General features: G+C 38.5%; 1 long non-coding RNA gene across 3 annotated transcripts in view; it reads left to right on the top strand.

Annotated features, from left to right (window-relative positions):
* Positions 1–22,819, top strand: part of LOC136794163 (uncharacterized) — a 28,402-nt gene extending 5,583 nt beyond the window's left edge. For all 3 annotated transcript variants that reach the window (XR_010840530.1, XR_010840531.1, XR_010840532.1), the window contains 2 exons: positions 2,040–2,085; positions 22,409–22,819. This is a non-coding gene — a long non-coding RNA (uncharacterized lncRNA). The remainder of the gene's footprint in view (positions 1–2,039; positions 2,086–22,408) is intronic.
* Positions 22,820–23,069: the final 250 nt, after the last annotated feature.

Here is a 23,069-nt window from a genome sequence, read left to right as displayed (position 1 = left end):
ATGTACCTGCAGAAATAAAATAAACAACCCTAAAATTAATATGCATTTATTTCAGTACTGGGTAAGAGTAGCAATTCATGTGGACAAGAAAGAAGTTTAAGACTGAAACAACTGTGGGTATTAAAAATAGTAACATGCCCCTTTAAAATGATTTCTGTTGCTATGAACAATATTCAAGACATGTGGAAGGGGGAGATTTATAATATCATAAAAGTGTGATTGCTGGACTCATGGCATTCTTGGGTCTCAATAATACCCTTCTTCTATATAAGACAAATTGGATTATAATTTTCCATCCAAGATGATAAATATGAAATAAAAAGTTTCTAATTTGAGAAACTCTAATTTGAGTAAAAGTGCTGCAGATAAATGACAGTGAGAGTTACTGAATCAGGGTTTTTTGTGGACTTTACATTTTCACAGATCTGAACTAGAAACACAAGGTCTAGAAGAAATGAAAATATGACTCCAGCTTTTCAGAAACTTACATTGTGACTAGAGAGCCAGGACATACTCATAAGGAACAAATAGAACAATTGCAAAAGTGTGCATACACATCTGTTTACAAGATACTTTCCTCACATTATTTCACCAGCTCCTCCAAAAGCTTATAATATGGGAAGAGAAGGGAGTCATTATTGTTATCTGTGGGCTTTTGAGTTTGAAAAACTCTACTTCTGTCATAAATTAATAATAACGTAACTAAAGAATTAAACACTTTATAGGCTCAGGCACCGAGATAAGCAGTTGAGTGCAATATCTTAATTACACCTCACAACAACCCCAGGAGAGAAGAGTGATTATGTTCCCATTTCAGAAATGAGAAAAATAAAGCTTATTTTAATAATTTTCCTGAGAATACACAGCCAATAAGTGTTAGAGCTAGGACAGAGGATTTGAACCTCTGTCCGACTGACTCAGAGCCCATACCCTTAACCTTTATGGTGGCCTGCCCTGTTTACCTCGTTCTAAGAAGGTGACAGGTTCCAACCTCTCTGAGCTTCAGTTTCCCCACGGATAGCATACAGCTAACAACATCTGTGTCTGGGCCTGTTTTGTGGATTAAATGGCATGACTTCTGATAAGTTCTTGTCCCAGTAAATGCTGCATTAAAGACACGGTCCTTCCTCTTGCCTCTCCCTTAAGTTATATGCCCAGGGTCATACAGCTAGTAAATGGCAGATCCAGTGCTGAGACCCATGTCTTCCGTCTCCGTGCTCTCGGATTGCCCTCAGTTTCCTTCCACCATGTGCCTACACTGTGCCATATCCACAGTAAACATTTCACTGTATTCACAGTGTTACTATGTTTCAATGACTTATATGTCCACAGCCTATAATAGATAAGAGCAAGCAGCTGGTGTTCCTCAACGTTGACTAGGCACTCATTTGAAAGACTGTTTTCTCTGTGAGCTTCTGAACCATCACTGACCATTCCATCTTTTCACTGTTTTTTTGGTGGGGTAGGGGTGTGTGGGTGTTGGGCACGGGCCGAGATATGCTAACAAGTAAAACTAAGTATCCTATAAACAAAGCAAGTCACAGAGATTAGTTCTATGTATGTACATCGATTTGGAAACAGTACTGCAGGTATTGAATATATCATTAAAATCATAAAGGCAACCAGCTGACAAAGTGTCGTTTCCAAAAAGAGCAGCAGACTTCAATTGACTTCACCTATTCATTGGGGGTCCCTTTTTGGATATTCCTTACTCTGGTCTCAGAAGTGTTTTAGCATCTTCTATGATCTGAAACAGATTGTTTAAGAAAGTGTAACTTCTAGGCTAAGCCTGCACAAGAGCACAAAGATGGTCCAGTTCTCCATCAGGTAGTAACTTACCAGCTTCATATGCTAACAGACATTAAGATGCAGTGAGTTATATTTTGAAATGCATGAGTTGTGTCCTGATGTTTGAAGACCAGATAGTTCAGGTTCCTAATAATTACTTGTAAGAATAATCACTTGTAATCACAATAATCACTTGTAATAATGTTAATAATAATAATATTGCACAGTGACAATTCTTCCTGTTTCGACAGTAATGGAAAGCTGACCTCCTCTGCTGAGGAACAATGGAAATCAGAGGTGAGAACTCACAGTGGATCTTTGAATTATTCATGAGCTCATACATGTCACTTGCATCTCTATGTTAAACAAACAAAAAAACACGAATGTGTAATAGCACATTAGTGATGCAAATTACAGAAAGGCAGGCTTTATTCTGGTTTAGTGAAGCTTTTCATAAATCAGTCCAAATAGCACTTTTATCAACAGTGAAGCCTGTTTTTCATTTTTTACAGTTGTTAGCATTCATTTACTTGGCCAGGTCAACATTTTGGGCATCTTTATTTCACTGAGCTCTGATTTATGCATTTTTGTCAGATTCTAATGCACACCAGTGACATTAATTAAATCACTCTCATAATTTCTCTGAGATGCAATTTGAGTGGGGTTGTATCATTCGTACACTTAAAATATGTGAACTCAATATATGCACAGATAAGGAAAACAGTTTTTAAAATCTACTGCAAAAATACGAGAGAGAAAAAAGAATAAGGCAAATGTGGTTGAAATGTTAACACTGGGGAATTCTTTGCACTGTTCTTGCAGCTTTTTGGTAAATCTGAAATTATGCCAAGATAAAATATTAAAAGAGGAAAATTACATTGCAACTCAATCTGCCATTCCACTGAATGAGCAGGGGCCATGGAATGAGAGAAGATGGGGTGGGATGTGAGAGCCTCAGTTAGCTGTAGTTAACACTTCCCTCCAAGCATCAGTGTCATGCCATGCTGAGCGTGAGTCTAGGGTTTTAATACATATAATTTTTGTGGCTATTTTAAAAAATTTGTATATGCATTTTAATTATACAGTATATCTTACACATTTAGGCATACAAATTGTTAAACAGGATTATAAAACTCTATATACTACATTTCAAGGGTGATTTAAGGTTTTCAAGGGTGATTTTGGCTGTGTATGATTTTTGCTTTATGTGACAACTTTAGGTCTTGTCCCTAAGCAAGATGTGACTACACTGAACTCTCATTTACAGGTAGAGAAACAAGTTACATGAATGAATGAGTTAACATTTTTATCTGGATGGCTACTATATACTCACAAAACCAAGAGAATGAAAACTCTGTCTGATTCAGCGTTCCGTTCCCTTTTCTGTGCTCTTTGCCCCCTTTCAGCATCTGCCACCACTAAGAGGCCACACCCTTAAAGTGCTCTGGTGCCCCTGGTCACCGAATGAAAACATCCTATAAACTTAATGTGCTACACGTTCCAGGAATATATTGAGGGGAAAAAGTGCTGTCTGAGAAAAGTAACAAAGAAAAGGAAATCTGACAAATCTGAGTTATTAGTGGGAAGAAGTCTTTGGTCTGGGGCAGTTCCTGTAGCTCTTTGATTATTAATTATGCTGACATACTTATTCAATTTATTTCTTGCCCATTTTAACCTCTACTACCATGAGTTCAAGTTAACATTTATTCTAATATGTCAAGCCTATTTCAGGTACACTATGTACATTATAACATGGACAAGCTTGGCCAAGGAAATTTTTATTATATGTCAGAATATGCATCTTTTGGAGATTTGATTGTTCTTGTAGCTGTTGTTTAGACTTTGAAATAAATGTGAAATGTAGTCAAAAGGGTCTAGGGCTAAGATTTGGAAGATCTGTTATAAACTATATGTTTGCCAAGTTACAAAATCTCTCTATGCTTCATTTTCATAATTTGTAAAAGGCATGAAGATCATTTACTGACTTAATAATTACTTTTGGTCCCAGTCATCACCTGTGAAAAGGTTAAGGGCAATATGTCCTACCTAGCTCACAGGTTTCTGGGAAGGACCAAAAGAGATGTTTATGAAAGCACTTTATAATCTCTAAAGCATGACATAAATACAACAAGAGACTAGCTGCAATGGTTGATTTTATGTATCATCTTGACTGGGCATGGAGTGCCCAGATATTTGGTTATACATTATTCTGGGAGTGTCTGTTGAGGGTGGTTTCTGGATGAGTAACTGGAAGTGGAAGTATACCATCAGCTCTCCAGCTTGTAGATCTTGGGACTTTTCAGCCTTTATAATCACATAAGTCAGTTCTCCTTATAATAAATTAGATAGCTAAGAAGATGGCAAATAGATAGGTAGATAGATAGATCAATCAATCTCCTATTGGTTATCCTATTATTATATATCATATATGTAAATTAACATATGTCATATATATCTCCTATTGGTTCTGCTTCTCTGGACAACCCTGAATATACTAGCTATGAGAAATATTTATTTCTTATACCTGTTAGCTGGGTAAATTAAAAGAATGACTAGTGAACAGTTGTGTCAATCAAGCAGTTTCATCATAATATCTATGCCCAGTGATCAGTCTGAAAATTCTGCACCCTTCTCCACTATATCTTAAAATTATGAAAAAGGCTGATCTGAGGTGGTATAGGACCATCTGAGCTTATTTCTGGAACCGTCCATTTCCACTCAGCTTGTCCTCTTTGTCCCTAGACTGCTTCACAGTCACGTAGAAGAGAAGGAAATGGATTTCATGGTTTAAAAAATGAGAAATCACAAAGCACCATATTAAGCATAAATTAGCATTATGAATCCAATTTATCTGACTGTGATCATGTCTCATGTATTTCCTCCTCCTTTGGAAAAGGATTCTGTTTGCACCTGGTCATTACCTCCTTCTCACAGTGGTATTTGTTTTCCATTAAGATGGCTTGTAATAATTATATGCCAGCTACTGTCTTCACAGGCATTTTGTTGTTTTTATTGTCCTTAAATCTTACCTAGATTAGGCGTTTAAGACATGAAATGCCCTAGGACAAAGTTAAGTAAGGAAATAGCAGCAGAGGCACAATCTCCATCAGTGATAATGAAACATTGCCACAGTTTGATTCACTCACAGGACTACATTTCTATTGATATAATGGTTCTTGTCAAACACAATGGATTAAACTGGAAGGGGAAAAAAGGTCTAAGTTAGTCTGCCCTCTAGTGTAGCTTGCTGGTTCCTAAAATAGACTGGAGGAACGTGTCTTGGAAGCTGACTAAGCAATTCTGTCAGGATGGCAAGTTGCCATCTTCACCAGCACCAGATTGTCACAGCTCCCTCCTCTCTGGGAGCTACAGACATTTCTAGCATTAGGTCACATTTCTAACCTAGTTTTCAAAAGAAACGCATATGAGCCACACCCTCCTGGACCTGCGCCTGCTTTAAGTCAGCATTACATGGATATCCTTGACCAGGGTTTTTGCCATTTGCTACCATTTCAGGAGAGCAGGGATGCAAATAAATAAAAAGACATTTCTGAGGTCAGACATGAGGGCTTTAGGATTGGCTTCTGGAATGGAGCTATTTGGTTTAAGCACTGTTATTAGTGTAAACTAATCTCTTTGGGACAGTCTGGGCCGTCTACAAAATAAAGCACCCTGTCCTTGCCTGGCTCTCTGAACATGAGCTTGCTGCAGTATGGATCCCATGTTGGACTCCGGGGGCCATGTTAGCAGCACAGAAACATCTTTGTGTTCCCTGTTTTATATCTTCCTTTGATTTCTGCTTTAGAGCTGGGAACAAAAATGCCTTGGGGGAGAGTTTTTTGAAAAATCTGCAGTTTATACCCTACCATATAAACACTCCCTTACTTTTTTAAAAGAAAGTCTAATTCTTGCAATTGGTGTACTTGCATAGGTCTGAAAGGTTTCCTGTGCCACATCAATTTCTAAATGATTTCAAACAAATAAATACAATGTCAAATTACCTTTAAAAAAAAATTTCAAGGTCCCATGTACCTATTTACCTGGAAAACTCAAATTACCTAGTTGATCACTATCTGGCCTGTACTTCCTTGCTCTTTCCACATTCCCTTAGTTCATGTCCCAAAGATATGTTGCTAAGTAGCAATATTGTGTTTCCAGGCACCCCTCCAATCACTACTGATTTCAGGAAATAGCAGGTTCTGACTTCCAAAAATAAAAGAAATAAAGCAAATACCTTTTATATGTAAATGATATATACATACACACACATTCTAAAGTCTGCAAAACATGAGAATATTCTCCTATTTATATTTCTGTTGTTGTAGCTAGCAGTTCAGCTGGGCTAATTATGACCCAATGGCCCACCAGCCCCCAATCCGATTGTACCATCACATGCTACCTGATATCTCATTGACATAAGGGCTTCCTTAAACCATCAAGTTGGGTTCCTTCACAATAGAAGTGAAAATACAATTTTGATCTATTTTCTAATTGTTCATATTTTTTTTTCTTTTTTGCGGTACGCGGGCCTCTCACTGTTGTGGCCTCTCACGTTGTGGAGCACAGGCTCCGGACGCGCAGGCTCAGTGGCCATGGCTCATGGGCCTAGACGCTCCACGGCATGTGGGATCCTCCTGGACTGGGGCACGAACCCGCGTCCCCTGCATCGGCAGGCGGACTCCCAACCACTGCGCCACCAGGGAAGACCCCTAATTGTTCATCTTTGATAGTAAGATAACCATAGGATCTCAGGCTCTAACATTACTTTTTAAGCTGAATGGAGCTTAATGAAAAGAGAGGCAATGTGAAGAACAGACAGAGCACTAAGAATCAAGAGACCTGGATTCTAATTGTGTTCCTGTCACCAGCTAGCCTGTTCACTTGAGCAGGTCACTTCACTATTCTGGAGTCTTCTTTTCCTCCTCTGTGACAGGTGGGCTGGACCTAGATGAAATCAGAGGTATCTGAACCTTCATCACCAAACTGCCTGCTCTAATTGCATCTGTGCCTTCACATCCACATCCGTGTTTCAATGTGTTTCAGACTAAAAATATAACAGATCTACGTTTACCAATCCCGGTACAGTGTTACCCAAATACCATGTTCTCACTTATGCTGGTTCTTGGTCTAATCCACATCCATGGCATGTTTGCCATTTGTTGTACTGATTTTCCAGCTTTTTTTCTTTGCCTAAGTCTCTGAAAGACATTATGAGCATAATCATTGTTCTAAAGGGAAGATGAAAGATTGAAGGCTCTCTGATTAGCATTTTGCATATTTTTTTCCTCAGAATTTCGAAAGCACATAAAACTCACTCCCTATCAGCATTTCCCTTTGCCCCTTTAGTTGGCTGACATGTGACTTTCAAGTCATTATCGGAAATCTGAAACCTGTTAGAGATCACAGATGCCAAGATCTGCACGATTGCTATAGTTTTGGCAGAATCTGCTTTTTTAAGACAACAAAGGCAATAAATAGAAAGCTGCTTTTCTCCTACTCTATTCTTTTCCAAAAGAAAAAAAATGTCTTTGTGGATGCATGGCATTTAATAAGATTTTTAGACCGTCTTGGTTTAGACTGTTTTTGTCCTTAGTTTTTACTCAAAATAGCATTTGGGCTTTTCATCTTGAGAAATGCAAGCTTATTCCTGTTACCAGCTCCCCTTTAAGAACAAGCTTCATATTCTCTTTAATGTCTGTGATTCTCTGTAATAAAACTAATCATGTAAGTGCCAATAGTTGGCAGCAGTAAAAATGTTTCTGCCAATATGAATATTATTTTTTTTTTTTTTTTTTTTTTTTGCGGTATGCGGGCCTCTCACTGTTGTGGCCTCTCCCGTTGCGGAGCACAGGCTCCGGACGCGCAGGCCCAGCGGCCATGGCTCACGGGCTTAGTTGCTCCGCGGCATGTGGGATCCTCCCGGACCGGGGCACGAACCCGTGTCTCCTGCATCGGCAGGCGGATTCTCAACCACTGCGCCACCAGGGAAGCCCATGAATGACTATTTGACTAATTTGAACCCTAACCCTGGCCAAGCCTCTTAGTCTTCATGCCATTTAAGTCAGCTTCTAAAGAGGCCCCGAGAAATCTACAAAAGAAGTATAGTTTTATAAATAAGCACTGTAGATGAAAAGAAGTAGCTATGACATATGACTTAAGGTTTGGGGAAAGGGAGGCATGTGAAACCTTCAAGATGGGGTACAATTTTAATGGAGAGAAATGGGAGAGACAGAAGTGGGGCAGGAATATTAAAAGCAAAGGTGAGGAGATAAGAAAGGGACAGACAGCTTGAAGAAGAGCCAGTTCAGCTTTGTTACAGCGTGTAACACCTGAGAGGTGGCGTTGGAAAGGTGATCTGTAGTTAGATTGAAAGGATGCAAGAGTGGGAAGTGGTCTGTACTTCCTCAGTGAACAAGGAGGGTGCCCTGAAGGGAGAAACAGGGACCACCCAGGACCCCTACAGGCTTGGGACACCCTCCAGAATGGCACCAGTAGACCCAGCCAGTTCCAGGAACCAGAGGGGGGCTCTGAGGTGTGGGACCCAGAGGAGGGGCCCCAGTGGCCCAGGACTAAGGGCAGTGCTTTGCGGGATACCATGGGGAAGGAACAGTAAGTTCTGAAGAGTGCACACAAAGTAGAGAGAGAGGCATTCAAGACGGCATCAAAATTCTAAGCCTGAGGACTGAGCCATCTGTGGTGTCACTTGCCAGGTCCTTCCCTTCTCTTCTTAACAATGTCTTAGGCCATTTTCACCTCTGAGAACTTTCAACAAAATGAAATAAAATAAATGTGACTGTGGCAAATTATTTTACCCTTCTATGCCTCAAGTTTTTACCTGTAAAATGGGGATAATAAGGTTTTACAGTTTATTAAAAGCATCGAGTTACTCTTTGTGAATCAGAACAGTACCTGGCACAGAGTAAGAGCTACTTAAGTGGCTGTTAAATACATAATGTCTTACTTTTTCGGAATCTTCCTTCACATATAAACAGCACAAACGGGGGAGCTGAAGAATCTCATAGGTGGGCATAATATTAGAGCCCCAACGACAACCACATTGCCTTATCCTTCCAGAAGCTCCTCTTCCTTCCCTTGGGAAGGGGGAATGGAATTTCACCCCACGTTTAATATCAAGTCTTCATGTAAATTTGTATCACCTCTAATTAATATTTTAGCTGATAGCCAAATTCAAATGCATACTGTCTCTTCCTTCCAAGGCTTTGTGCTGTTACAACTCAGATCTCAGGGTTTGGTGTACTGTTTGTGTCTGCAATGGGACATAGTGAGCTAAGACTTCTTTCTCCCCTCCTGCCATAGCAGTGATCCCATTTCACACACCTCTCTGTCAGTCTGCCCTTGTTAGATGGGAAGTTCCTCGAGATCTGGGGCTGTGTCATTTTCATCTTTCTATTCCTCAGCAGTGGTCAGCACTGGGTTTGCACAAAGCACATATTTGACAGTTATTTGAGCAAAACTGATAGGAAAAGCACACAAATGACATGTGTGTACAAATACTTTCAAGCAGATGAACAACTAGTTTTCTTTTAAAAAACCAGAAACAGTCTGTGTGAAAGTATGTGACTGGGCCCTTCATGTGTGACACCATCTGAATCACCTGTTTTGTCTGAAGACTAAACTTTTAACCTCAGCCCCACATCACAGCCCAACGTAATGATGTAAATGAAGCCATGTGGTCGAGCAGGCCTAACAAATAGCAGTCTCGTTTCTCCTGTTGCTTTAAACGCTTGAAGTTTCACATGACTGCAGACTGTTAGAATTATTTGGAATATGTTTCCAAAGCCTTGCCTCTGCCCTCTTTGGAAATAAGTCACATCCAGCTGCAGTTCCTGCCACATCACAGTATAGATGAAACACATGCAACTTTGTTTTCTATTAACATAGAAAAATCCAAGTCCTGGATCCTGAGCAAGCAAGCATCTGTACTATCACAGGGGCTTAAAGCAGAAAAGACTTTGGAAATCAGATGGTACAGTTCCTTACTTTTCCTGATGAAGTTCTATAAACAGAGGGGGGAAAGGTAGCTGACCTACTTATCCACAGGGCTCAGTAAGTCACATTGCAAGGAATGTGTAGATGACTGAGGAGATGAATTTTTAGTTCAGATACTATATACAGGATTTTCATCTGGGAATAAACGTGTTAATATTAAGCTTTGTGGATTGCTGTTGTTGTTGTTGAAATCCCCCCACTGCTTTTCAAAAATTGGTTTCTGCTGTTTCATTCTCTCCTGGTTTTCCTCCAAATTTTTGGCCTCTTTTCCTGAACTTGCATCCTTTCCCTCCTAGTGTCCTATAAATATTGATGATCTCAGGGATCATATTGATATCTTTTTCTCTTCATGCTCCAACTCCCTCTCTCTTCATGAGTCCAGTCACCCCCATGGCTTCAATGACCTCTGTCCTTTGACGTTTCCTAAAAGTCAGTTTCCAACGCAACACTATCCTCCTGAGCCACAGACTCTTCTGTGTTGAAGAATATCTCCACTTGAATATCTTCCAAAAATGTCACATTCGGGGTACAATGAAAAGATCTTCAACGTGGCATCGAGGATGCTCATAATTTGACCCTGGCTGCTCTCTGGGCTCCTGTTTCACGTTGCTTCTACTCACCTCTCCCCAACCATTCATAACAAACCAACTTGCATTTCTTTGAACAGATTCATTTGAACTTGAACTCATTCCTTTGTATCTGTGCCCTTTCTGCCCGGAAGCCTCCTGCACCTGGTTAACTCCCACTCAATTTCCAAGCGCAGCTCAAAGGTCATCTCTTCCCAGATGTCTTCCCGCCTCCCAAATCTGCTCAGTGCCTCTCTCATGTCTCACATGTTGTCCTGGACCAACTGTGGTACATCACTTATCCCAGTTCTATATTTCTGAGGGAGTGCACTTTTTGACATTAGAAACAATATATTGAGCTTTGGTTCTGTAGAGCTGATTGAGCTTAGATCCATTCCTGACACATGATAGATTTTCAGTTGATGGCTGTCAAGTTATTAAGAGAATGAAAGATGAATCTAAAAAGAGACCCAGACCCTTTTAAGCCAGGTTACTTTTTTACATTTTGTTTTGATATAATTTAAAGCTTACAGGAAAGTTGTAATATACTACTACAAAGAACTCCCATAGATGTCTTATCCAGATTCATGAATTGTTTATACTGCTTTATGATTCTCTCCATCTGTATCCATACTATTTCTAAGCCATTTGGGAGGGTTGAAAACATCATGCCCCTTTACCTCTAAATACTTTAGTGTGTATTTTCTAAAAGCAAAGATATTCTCTTATATAACCACAGTGAAGTTATCAAAATCAGGAAGTTTAATGTTCATGTAATACTGCTATCTAACTTATAGTCCATATTCAAATTGTGCCTACAATGTCATTTGTTTATAGCTACTTTTTTTTTTTTTTTTTTTTTTGCGGTACGCGGGCCTCTCACTGCTGTGGCCTCTCCCGTTGCGGAGCACAGTCTCCGGACGCGCAGGCTCAGCGGCCATGGCTCACGGACCCAGCCGCTCCGCGGCATGTGGGATCTTCCCGGACCGGGGCACAAACCCGCGTCCCCTGCATTGGCGGGCGGACTCTCAACCACTGCTCCACCAGGGAAGCCCTATAGCTACTATTTTGTCAGTAATGTCTTTTATAGCTTTTTTTTCCTGATCCAACCCAAGATCAAAACATATTTTACTGTGATTTCTCCCTCGTCTCCTTCAATCTGGAGTTCTAGTCCCTGAGCCTTTCGTTTTTGACCTTGACATTTTTGCAGAATATATCCTAGTTTTTTTAATAGGCTGTCCGTTAATTTGGGTTTTTCCGGTACCGCCTAATTATTAGATTCAGGTTATGCATTTTTGCAAGGAAATGTTGCTGCATCCTTCTCAGAAGATGCTATCAGTATCTTCTGTCCCAGTATTGGCCATACTAGCTTTGATCACTTAGTTAACATGGTGTCTGTCAGTTTTCTCCACTGTGAAGTTACCATTTTTCCCTTTATAATTAAGAACAATTAGGAGGGGTGGGACACTTTGAGACTACATGAATATCCTGTCTGTTGTAAAACTTTTAGTTTTACTGCCCACTGATGATTTTCTAATACCACCATTCCACCTTTACTTGCATGGCATTTAGCTATAAAGAAGAGTGTTCCATTTACTCCTCCCACTGATTTATTTTTTCATTAATTTATTTATAACAGTGTGGATTGGTCAATTCTCACTTTATGCACATGAAGTATATCATTATTTATTTTGATGTTCAAGTTGTCTCTGACCTGCTCAGTGGGAGTCCCTTCCTTTGGACTGGTCCCTTGGTCCTTTTGACACCCCCCCCAGTATTCTCTGCACAGTTCTTTACTGTCAGGCACAAAAAGATATTCTAGGGGAAGCTATTTTCCCTTGTATAACACTGGAGTTAACCAGTTTTTCCAGTTCTTTAAAAAAAAATAACCTTTACTAAGGCAAAACTTGCATACAATAATATGCAATAATTTTGACTATATGGTCCAATTGCCATAATCAAGTTCTTTTCATCACCTCAAACTTTCCTCCGCCTCTTTGCTGTTAATCCTTTCCTCTTCTCCTCAGTACCTGGCACCAGCTGATCTGTTTTCTGTCACTGTAGTTCCATCATTTATGGAATTTAAGGTAAACAGTATCATACAGTACCCACTATTTTATATCTAGTTTCTTTCACTCAGCAAAATGCTTTTGAGATTTATCCATGTTGTTTTTTGCATCAGCTGTCTATTCCCTTTTATCGCTGAATAGTATGGATATATCACAATTGGTTCAAGGTTACTGTGAAAAAAATGCTATGAACATTCACATACTAGTCTTTCTGTGGACATAGGTTTTCTTTTCTCTGAGAAAATACATATGGGAAGTGTTTGCTTATCTTTCTAAGAAACTACCTAACTTTACCCATTTTGCATTCCCACCATTTCGTATCCCCACTGGTGATATGTAAGAGTTCCAGTTGCTCCATATCCTCTCCAACAATGGATATTGTCAATATTTTTAACTTTAGCTATTCTAGTGCATGAGAACAAGCATTTTATCATGGTTTTAATTTGCATTTTACTATTTAATGATATTGGGCATTTTTTTTGGATGTGTTTATTTTCCATTTCTATATCTTCTTCGGAGAAGTGTCTGTCCAAATTTTTTTTCTCACTTTGTAACTGATTTGTTTCTATTCTTGTTATGGAGATAGAAGTATTCTTTGTATGTATATTCTGGTTGGAATCCTTTATCAGACATATGTTTTGAAAATATTGTCTCCCAGTCTGTGGCTTGCTTGTCCATTTACAAAGCCAAAAGTTTTGTAGGGCAAAATTTTGAATTTTGATGAGGTAACTTCTTCATTTTATTTTACAGTTTATGATTATGTCCTGAGATATTTTGTCTTACCTAGGTCAGAAAAGTTTCTCCTACTTTTTTCTAGAAGTGTTACATTTATAGCTCTTATGTTTAGAACCATGATACATCAAATCAATAATTATATATGGTGTTAGGATCTTTTTCTTCCATTTGATACCTAACTGTTCCAACACCATTTGTCGAAAACATTATTCTTTCTCCTTTAAATTAACTTAGCAACTTTGTCAAAAATCAACCATATGTCTATATTTGTACCTGGACTCTCTATTTTGTCCCTATTTTGTCTTTGCCTTGTTTTAGTATCAGTAATTCGATCCTTCTAAGATGAGTTAGAAAATATCCTCCTATTTTCTGGAAGACTGAGTAAAAATAGTATAATTTCTTCATTAACTGGCAGAAGTCACCAGTGAAGTCATTTGAGTTTGGGGATTTTTTGATGGGAAAGTTTTAAACTATGAAATCAATTTATTTAGAGATTATTGGACTATTTAGGTTACCTATTGCTTTTAAGAAAGCTCTGGCAGTATATATATATATATATATATATATATATTTTTTTTTTTTTTTTTTGCGGTACGCGGGCCTCTCAGTGTTGTGGCCTCTCCCTTTGCGGAGCACAGGCTCTGGACGCGCAGGCTCAGCGGCCATGGCTCACGGGCCCAGCCGCTCCGCGGCATGTGGGATCTTCCCGGACCGGGGCACGAACCCGTGTCCCCTGCATCGGCAGGCGGATTCTCAACCACTGCGCCACCAGGGAAGCCCTGGCAGTATATTTTAAAAAATTGTTTCTTTTCGTCTAAGTTTCACATTTATTGGCATAAGTGTTTTCAAGTATTCCTTTATTATCCTTTTAATTAAATTCTATAGGATCTTTAGGGATGCTCTCTTTTCTCACTCCTGATACAGGTAATTTGTGTCTTGTGAATTTTTCTTCAATCTGTATGGAACTAATCAATTTTATTGATCTTATTGACTTTTCAAAGAACAAGCTTTTAATGGTTTCTAACTCATTTATTCAACTTTTTATTATTTCCATCCTTCTGCTTATTTTACATGTAATTTTCTCTTCATAGTTTCTAGAAGTGTAATCTTAAATCATTGATTTTGCTTTTTCTTTTCTAATAAAATTATTTAATCCTATAAATTCCTTTCTAAGTATTTTTTTAGCTCTATCTCACAAATTTTGATATATTGGCCTTTTATTATTATTTAGTTGTAAATTCTCTGTGACTGATTTTTGACCCATGAGTTTAGAAATGTTTTGTTTAATTTCCAAATATTTGGGGAATTTTTGTTTCATATATCTTTCTGCTAGCAATTTCTACTAAATTTCACTGTAGTTAGGGAACATACTCTGTACAATTTAATCCTCTTCAATTTGTTGAGATTTGGTTTATGAATTAGCATATGGTCTATCTTGGCGAATGTTCCATGTGTACTGGAAAAGAATATGTGTTTTTCTTTTTTAGGGTGGAGTATTCCATAAATGACCAATCAAACTGCTTAATAGTTTTGTTCAAGGCTTCTGTTGCCTGACTTAATTTTTCTTTTTGTTTCATCAAATTGTTTGAAAAGAATGTTGAAATTTCAACTATAATTTGGATTTGTCTTTTTCTGTTTTCAGTAGTTTCACATCTATTTCTGTTTTCAGTATTTTCAGGTTTTGGTTCATGAAATTTAATGTTCTTTCATTAGGTGTACATAAATTTAGGATTGTTATTTCTTCCTGATGTATTGACCTGTTTGTTATTTTGAAACGTCCCCATTTATCCTTGGTAATATTTCCTGTTCTGAACCCTATCTTGTTGAATACTAATACAGCCATCTTTCTACTTCCATATACACTATAGTCTGCTCACCACCAAAAATTTAGTTTCCATTCGTCACCATAAGGTTGATCCTCTTTACCCATTTCACCCTTCCCCTGCCACCCCCTCCCCTCTGGTAACCACTACTTTGTTCTCTCTATCTATGTGTTATACCACATTTTCTTTATCCATTCGTCCATTGATGGACACTTAGGTTGTTTCCACATCTTGGCTATTTTAATTTGCCTTCATTTCTGAAAGATATTTTTAGAAATGCTGTTCCATTGTCTTCTCACCTGTACATTTTCTGACAAGAAGCACTGTAATTCTTCTATGTAATTCACTACTGGATTTATCTGACTTGGTCGTCAAGTGGTAGGGTCATGGAGAATAGCTCAGAAATAGATGATGAATTCATTTCTGAAATAATTTAGTAAATATAGGAGTGATCAGAAATTGGTTTATGAGGCCGGGAGGCGCTGGAGTGGTTGAGATATACAATGACTTCTTTCAGCTGCAGCTTCAAGCCTTAAAAATCCTCTTCCCTAAGGACCAGTCTTTTCATCTAGTAACTGACTATAACTACAAACGTATATGATGAGAATTAACTATGTATACCAAGAAAAACAGCCTGCGCTGATGCTTCTAAATAGACACAGGAGAATTACTGAAGAAAGAAAAAAGTCTAAAAATGAAAAGTAAAGCTAATTACATCAATTATGAGGATTATTTATGTACAATAATCTCTATGCATGCATATGCATCAAATTAATATTTTTGAAAATTCAGTTGTTTGCAGTCAGCTCTTTTCATGACTACTTATCCTTCCACTGCTTATATTCTAATATTTTATATTTAATACCAATATTAAAACAATATGGGAAAAGAATGCTCCTACCTTCATAAAAACTGTTTGGTGAATACAATGACTCGCCTTTTGTGATAAACATGTTTTTGCCAGTAGCCACTCTCACTAAGGTAGTTCAAATCCAGGTGGTTTAAGGCAATGGTTCTCAAACTTCAATGTACATAACAATTACCTAGAGAATTTGTTTTAAATGCAGGTTTCCTGCCCCTCTCCAAACATTCTGATTCAGTAAGAGAGTGAAACCCAAGAGCAAGTGTCAACAAGCACCCTTCTGAGGATTTTTATACAGGTGATCTGAAGAACACACTTTGAGAAACACTGTTGGGTTTGAAATGCCCAAAGAATATATGCAGGGATTCAAGAGACAAGCATTTTTTTTTGCCATTCACTTGTTTCCTCTAAAAGGAAGTTGAAAGCAGGATTTGAGGAAAATATTTAAGTACAGCTTAGTTTTTTAATCTTTTATTCAGAGTAGTGTTGCAGATGATTGGTTATAGTTGTGATTGGATGAAGTATCAGACTCTTTACGTACGCTATCTTTGAAGCAGGTATTATTGTCTCATTCTGGCAAATTACAACCGAGAGATGTGAAGTAACTTGTCCAAGGTTATACAACTAATAAATGTGACAGCTGGAATTCAACCCAGGGCTATGTGATCCAAAGCCTATGTCTTTTCTGCAGCCTCTGCCTACCCCTCCTCATCTTCCCTCTGTGCTGTTTCCAGAGACTGTAACCTTAGAAGTAACTAAAATATCTAGAAAGTTCCTTATTCTTATCTTGGAAAATGTATGTTGTTGAAATAAAATAAATAAAACCACGAAAAATAAATGCCCCAAAGAAAAACAGCCTTAAGTAGGAAAGAAAACTTTATTAAACTGACCAGAACATGCTGATTAATACTTCTCTCTCCATACTTATTACTCTGTATTGATGTTTACTGTGCAACATATCTTTCTTTCCCATTTAAAGTGGGAAAGTGAGTTTCTCTAGTTCAAGGTACATGTCTTATTTATCTCTGTTAACTAGCCCCCACTGCCAAATCACACTGACAAGTTGCCCTGTGGTAGATGCCAACACCTTACAAGAAATGTCTCTACAAATGTCACTATTTATATGTACTAAGAGATATGGTTGAGGACATTGTTCATTATTATTCAATGAACATATTCTCTACATGACACTCCATAAAACAATTTTTTCTTCAAACTGAAGTGTCAGGAAATTTTTTGCTTTGCCTCAGAAATTAGTATGCTCTCTTCTTATGGACAATATGACTCATATAACTTTAAGAATTTATTTTTAGTATTGCTTTGGTTTCCAGGAATTCAAGAGCCAAATTTGTGGCTCAGCTGAGTATTTCTGTTCTAAATTACCACTGATTTTGGTCTTATAATCTAATTTGTATTTTCCCATTTTTTAAAATTTTCTATTTAAATTTTGTATTCTTGTAGGTTATCTCAAATATCTTGTGAACAAATTGTAAATAAAGTCCCAGTGCCTAGCTTTGCTACTTAAGGTCATACTAGCTTCTCTAACAGATAACCTCTCAAATCTTAACACAATAGAATTATATTTCTCACATTAATTTCCTTGACTTAGTAGCTTTCCACACGGTTATTCAGGGTCCAGGCTCTTTTCACCTTCTGGACACTCCTTCCTCCAGGATCTTGGAGACATTTAGATTTAACAAGTATATGGGGATCAGACTGGAGGAAGGTACCTCCACCTCTATTCATGTTTCACTGTCAAGAACTAGAAACTAGTTTCCACTTATGTCAGGTGTGCTAGAAATCTAAGAGCTGGAAATCCTGAATGGGCAGCAGCCTCCCAGCACCGAACTGTATTCAATGGAGACGGAACACAAATCTGTGCTGATCACCTAACTAGCCCCACTCTCAACTTAAAAGATGTTCCAAAATATGTGTTGGATGATTTAAAGGGATACTTCCATAACTAGAAACTCCTTATTTGGCAAAAGAGCCGTTCTGTGTATACATGCCCATGGACCTTGCATTATTCACATGCAATCGACATGTATATAGTGCTTACATGGTCGTGCCTGTGAATTAAATTTCTTACATAAAACACACTAAAGTCAAGTGTCTTGTGTGACCTCAAACTGCCAATCGAAGTTTCTTGGTCACGGTCATGTAAGCCAACAGAAGGTGTTTGTTAATAACTGGCCTCCAGTTGCTTAATGGAGAACTGCGGCCAGTAGGTCAAGCAGATGGCTGGATGATGGTGGGGGGGAAGTTGGGCTACATGGACCATGAACACAGTTGTCAGTGTGGTGGCAGGAGCTCTACAAAAGGCATCGTGATTCCTTCTAATCCTGTAAACTAACACAATGGGGTAGAGGACCTGAAGATGATCAGCAAAGTCAGACCCCAAACCATCAAATTATGACATAAGAAGGATCCAGAGTCCTTGAGTTTTCCTCACCAGGGCTGCAATAACTTAAGAGCAAAGTTAATTCTGCACAATGTCAGACCTTTATATTTTAGGTCAGATTCTGCATATACACAGAAACAGACATGTCTAACTTTGTTATCAGGATCTTCAACATTTCCTAACACTTCCCCAAACACAGTCCTCTTCTCACATGAGGCCCCACTTCTTAAAAATTATATTGGTTTAAAGGGAAAAAACTATAAAAAATAGAGCATTCTACTTTGGTTCCTTCAATATTCCTTTAGAAACCTAGCAACCGCATCTTATCTAGGTTTATTTCCGTGATTGCTGCTCTCAAATCTCTGCTCCTGTCCGAGGAGAAATACATAGACATTTCTTTGAGAGCATTCTACAGCTATGGCTGATAAAATTAATTATCATGATTTCACCTGCATTGGATATGGTTTCATAGTCCACAGTTCACAAGACAGTTGCACACATATTATTTCATTACATCCTTACAATAATCTTATAAAATAAGATCATTTCCATTTTACAGATGAGGAACTACAACTTTAAGGAAGTGGGCTATTTTGCCCAAACACATTGTGAGTAGTAGAATGACCATACATCCCAGTTTTCCCAAGACAGTCTTGGGTTATGCCTGTTGTCCTGGTCTATTAATAGCAGTCCCTTTCACCCTCAAAACATCCCAGTTTTGAAGACAGTCAATTATTGTCAATGGTGAATTCAGGACTAGATCATAGTTCCTTTGACACAAAGAGCATGGTTTAGTGCTCTTTTCACAATATCAAGTTGTCTCCAATTCTAACCAAACATCAGCATTAAGGGGTGTGGGGAGCACAACACTCCCTCCCTCCTTCTGGGTTGCTAGAAATTTATAGATCAGAATGTTTAGTCAGAGAAGAACAGAACCATGATTCTCCCTTTCTAAGAACTGGGTTAAAGTAAGCACATTGGGATAAAGAAGGAAGGCTGTTCTTTCTTTAACCTCAAGGTAAGCTGCAACATTCATCCTGAGTTTGGAAATCATGTCAGCTCAATTTACAACTAAATTGGAAGAAAGTCCAGAGATTTTCCCCAGACTCATGAATCCATTGTTATTATTCAACACAGGTCTTTTTCTGCAGAGCTACATCAACAGCTAGTCTCATATCACTTCTATCATCCACTGAGAAGGTCCGTTAGTGACACAATTTCCTCATTGTTCCCCATACCATTGGGTAAGGCCAGAATGTGGCATATTTTTCTTTCCCCAAACAGTTAGTCATAGTAGCCAATTTAATGTCAATTAATAACTGAGTCATTTGCTGCCACATGCAAGAAAGAATGTAGCTACCTGTCCGAGAATAAATGTGAAAACCAGACTGTAATGATCTGGAAGCTGAACCCAGGTAGAGATGAGACAAACAGAAGGAATGTGCTCTACCTTGCAACATGTTGTCCTTTCATTTCTTTATATGCTCATCACTGGTTAAATGCCCCAGAATTCAATTCCTCTTTCCATATGCACACCTTCAGGAGGAAGTGGCTCCCCATGAAGCAGGGAGGGAGAGCAAATCAAACAAATGGCAATAAAAAGCCACTTCATGAAGCCAGAATAGACTTCTGTCTGAAGGAAATGGCAGCACTGAAGCTTTTTATGAAAAGTATCTTTGTTCCAATAGTTTTTCAAGAACAAAAATGTATCTTCACACTTTTGTCATTATATTTATGAACTGTAAATCCTCACTTTATGGATACACTCCAGGATTTCAAACTCTTAAATCAACCTGGTAAATCTCCAACCTCAGGAGTTCAGTTCAAGGAAAACCCCTTCAAAGATACTGACATTTTATAAGGAACTTCGGGAAAAACAAACAATGAGAGTTTTCAATGTACATTTTTTTGTTACCCTAAAGGCTTGTCATGGGAGACAGCTAATATGTAGAAAGAATAAAGACTGCTGCTGAGATTGCATTTTCTGAGCCCCAGGTCAATATGACTTAAACAATAACAGTAAAATGGTCTCTCAGGAAATTTGGTCTGGGGCCCCTAACAAACCACCATTGTTTCCTTAGAGGACTATTTTACTTTTATATCAGGGTATCATGATGTTGGATATACAAGTAAACTTTTGAAAGGGAGAAAAATGACTCTTTAGAAAATCCATTTGCAATTGCAAAGTACTTTATAAATATTGTAAGCTTGAGGTTTCGCCTCCCTTAAAATATTTCCCATTCTCTGCTGGACACAGTCCTGTTATAGTGGTTGTATCTCCACAAAGTGTATGCCAATGTCTACTAATGACGCCATTTCAATACACCCAGCCTCACCAATGTTTAGCCAGCTGGTAGCCCACATCAGCCAATCCAAATATTTCATTGTTGGATGAAATAGTTTCACAGGCAACCACAGGTTTTGGGCATGTGAATTTTATTAAGGCTTATTCCACAGACTAGGACAAAACAGAACACAGAGCAGTTTGCCCTGAGTTGCTGAGTGAGACTCATTGCAAACTATTTCCACCCATTCGCTGAACAGTGTCCAAAAAATTAAGGTCCTCTTGGAAATTTGAGTTGTGGAGGTATGTAGAAATGATTAGAGTCCTGAGAGCCAGTAGAAACTGTGTCTTTGTCTGGTAGTGGGAAGGCCTTAGTTCATGAAGTGCTTAACAGAGGTGGAGGCAAGTGTCTATTAATCCCCGAAATAAGAGAATACATAGAAACTATATAATGAAATGGCATCTCCCTCTGGCCAGTGTACAGTGGTGGCTATGCCAGGCAGTAACGCTCTATTTCTGCAAGTCTACACTGAGCTCACTTAATGACACTATCAGCAGGGTGTCCTACACTCACTCCTACACGGTGCATCTTCTGTGCTCTTGGATGAAAGACTCCCCTTTCATAAGCCACTATGGAAACGCATCATTTCCCACAGCTTCTCCATGCTGTCATAACTGCTTTGGGGAATGTCTTTATCAGCCACTAGAGACTCAGTGCTGGAAGAGAATTCCAGGGCTATCATTAGGTCTACTTACCTACCGAGAGGGCTTTAATGTGCTCAGTGGTGTCACCACCACAAAAAAAGTCAAACACTTTTACCAATTCCTTTGGAAAGGAAGTGAAGAACCTTACAAGGGAACTGGGCTCAGACTCTGGAAATTCAAATTCAAAAAGTGTACAGACAACATGGAAATGCAACACTAGTGTCAGCTAGGAGGGGAACAGTCACAGAGAGTGAGGATGTTGAAACAATAAATCTGGTTTAGAAGAATCAGTGAGGTGTTGGCTACACAGAGAAACTAGGGTCGAGAGTCAACCATAGGAGACTCTGTTTCCCTTTGCTGCTACTGACGTGTGCATGAAGTGTCTGGGCACCCTCAGCAGAGTTAAGCGTCCTCCACACCCACTCAAGGTGATGTCTCAGATTTGAAACCTTCTATCAATGTGGACATAGGCCCAAGATTCTACTTTTCTTTGATTTTTATTATGTGTTTATGAATCTTGTCCCTTCACCCAAAATTATAATCACTTTAAGGTCACAAACTATATAAAATATGTCCTTTGGATCCCACATGAAACTTAACGGAGTACACTGAAGGAAACAGAAGAGCAAAAAAGTCCACGCATCGAATAGATTGAGTTCCATGAGGACAGATGCTGTAAGAGCTTTTCTGCTCACTGTTTTATAGCCACTATTTGGCACAGAAATGCTCAGTGCATTTTTTTGTGGAATATGCCAGATTTGTCAAATGATTTATGACTATTAATACATATCTGACAACATTTATATACCTCTACCTGTGTTTTAACGTATTAATACATAGTACCTATTTTCCCATTTAGTAACCTTTCTTCTATAACTGACTTGGCAGTTTGGCATTTAATGCATGAATGGACCATGCAAAATACTACACATGCTTTCCATCCTTTTTCATCTCCCTCATCTTGCTTTCTCCTTTTTCTGATGACCAGTCTCTTTAAAAATTCACATAGGAAAGTCTTTAGCCTTTTGGCTAGAAAAATTTTTTAAAGCCAAATCGCTTCTGAGGACAGCTGTGGGGTTTCTGATTGTTTTTTAAGAAAAAATTGTAAAGTTTTAATGTGTTACATGTATTTATTTTAAACCTTCTTATTTTCGCATAATTATAGATACCTGCAGTGGTAATGGCAGAGAGAGATCCTGTGTACGCTGTACCTAGTTCCCCATACCAGCCGCCTGCGGGTGAGAACATCCTGCAAAACTATAGTACAGTATCCCCACTGGATCTTGACACTGACAACAGTGAATATTCTGAACATTTCCATCAATTCCTCCTATTGTACTTTCACAGACACATTCTCTTCCCTCATGCCCCGCTCCCTCCTTAAACTCTGGGAACCACTAATTTGTTCTCCATGTCTCAGTTTTGTCCTTTGATGACTGTTATATAAGTGGAATTATACAGTGTGTAAAAACTTTGGAGATAGGCTTTTTCACTCGGCATAATTCTCTGGATATTCACCCAGGTTACTTCTTGTATCAACACTTTGTTCTCAGTTCTCTTACTGAGTAGTATTCCATGGTATGGATCTACCACAATTTGCTTAACTATTATCCATTGAAGGACATCTGATTTGTTCCATTTTGGGACTGTTATGAATAAATCTGGTGTAAACATTCGTGTACAGGTTTTTGTGTGAACATAAGTCTTTATTTCTCTGGGAAAAACAGCCTAGAGGGCAAAGGACAATTGTTGGTTCACATGGTAGATGGATGTTTAGTTTATTAAGTAACTGCCAAATTGTTTTCCTGAATGGCTGTATCATTTTA

Source organism: Kogia breviceps, chromosome 4 (genome assembly GCF_026419965.1).
Source record: "Kogia breviceps isolate mKogBre1 chromosome 4, mKogBre1 haplotype 1, whole genome shotgun sequence".
NCBI classification, from domain to species: domain Eukaryota; kingdom Metazoa; phylum Chordata; class Mammalia; order Artiodactyla; family Physeteridae; genus Kogia; species Kogia breviceps.
The sequence above is the reverse complement of the archived record's forward strand: the minus strand, read 5'-3'. Positions and strand labels throughout refer to the sequence as shown.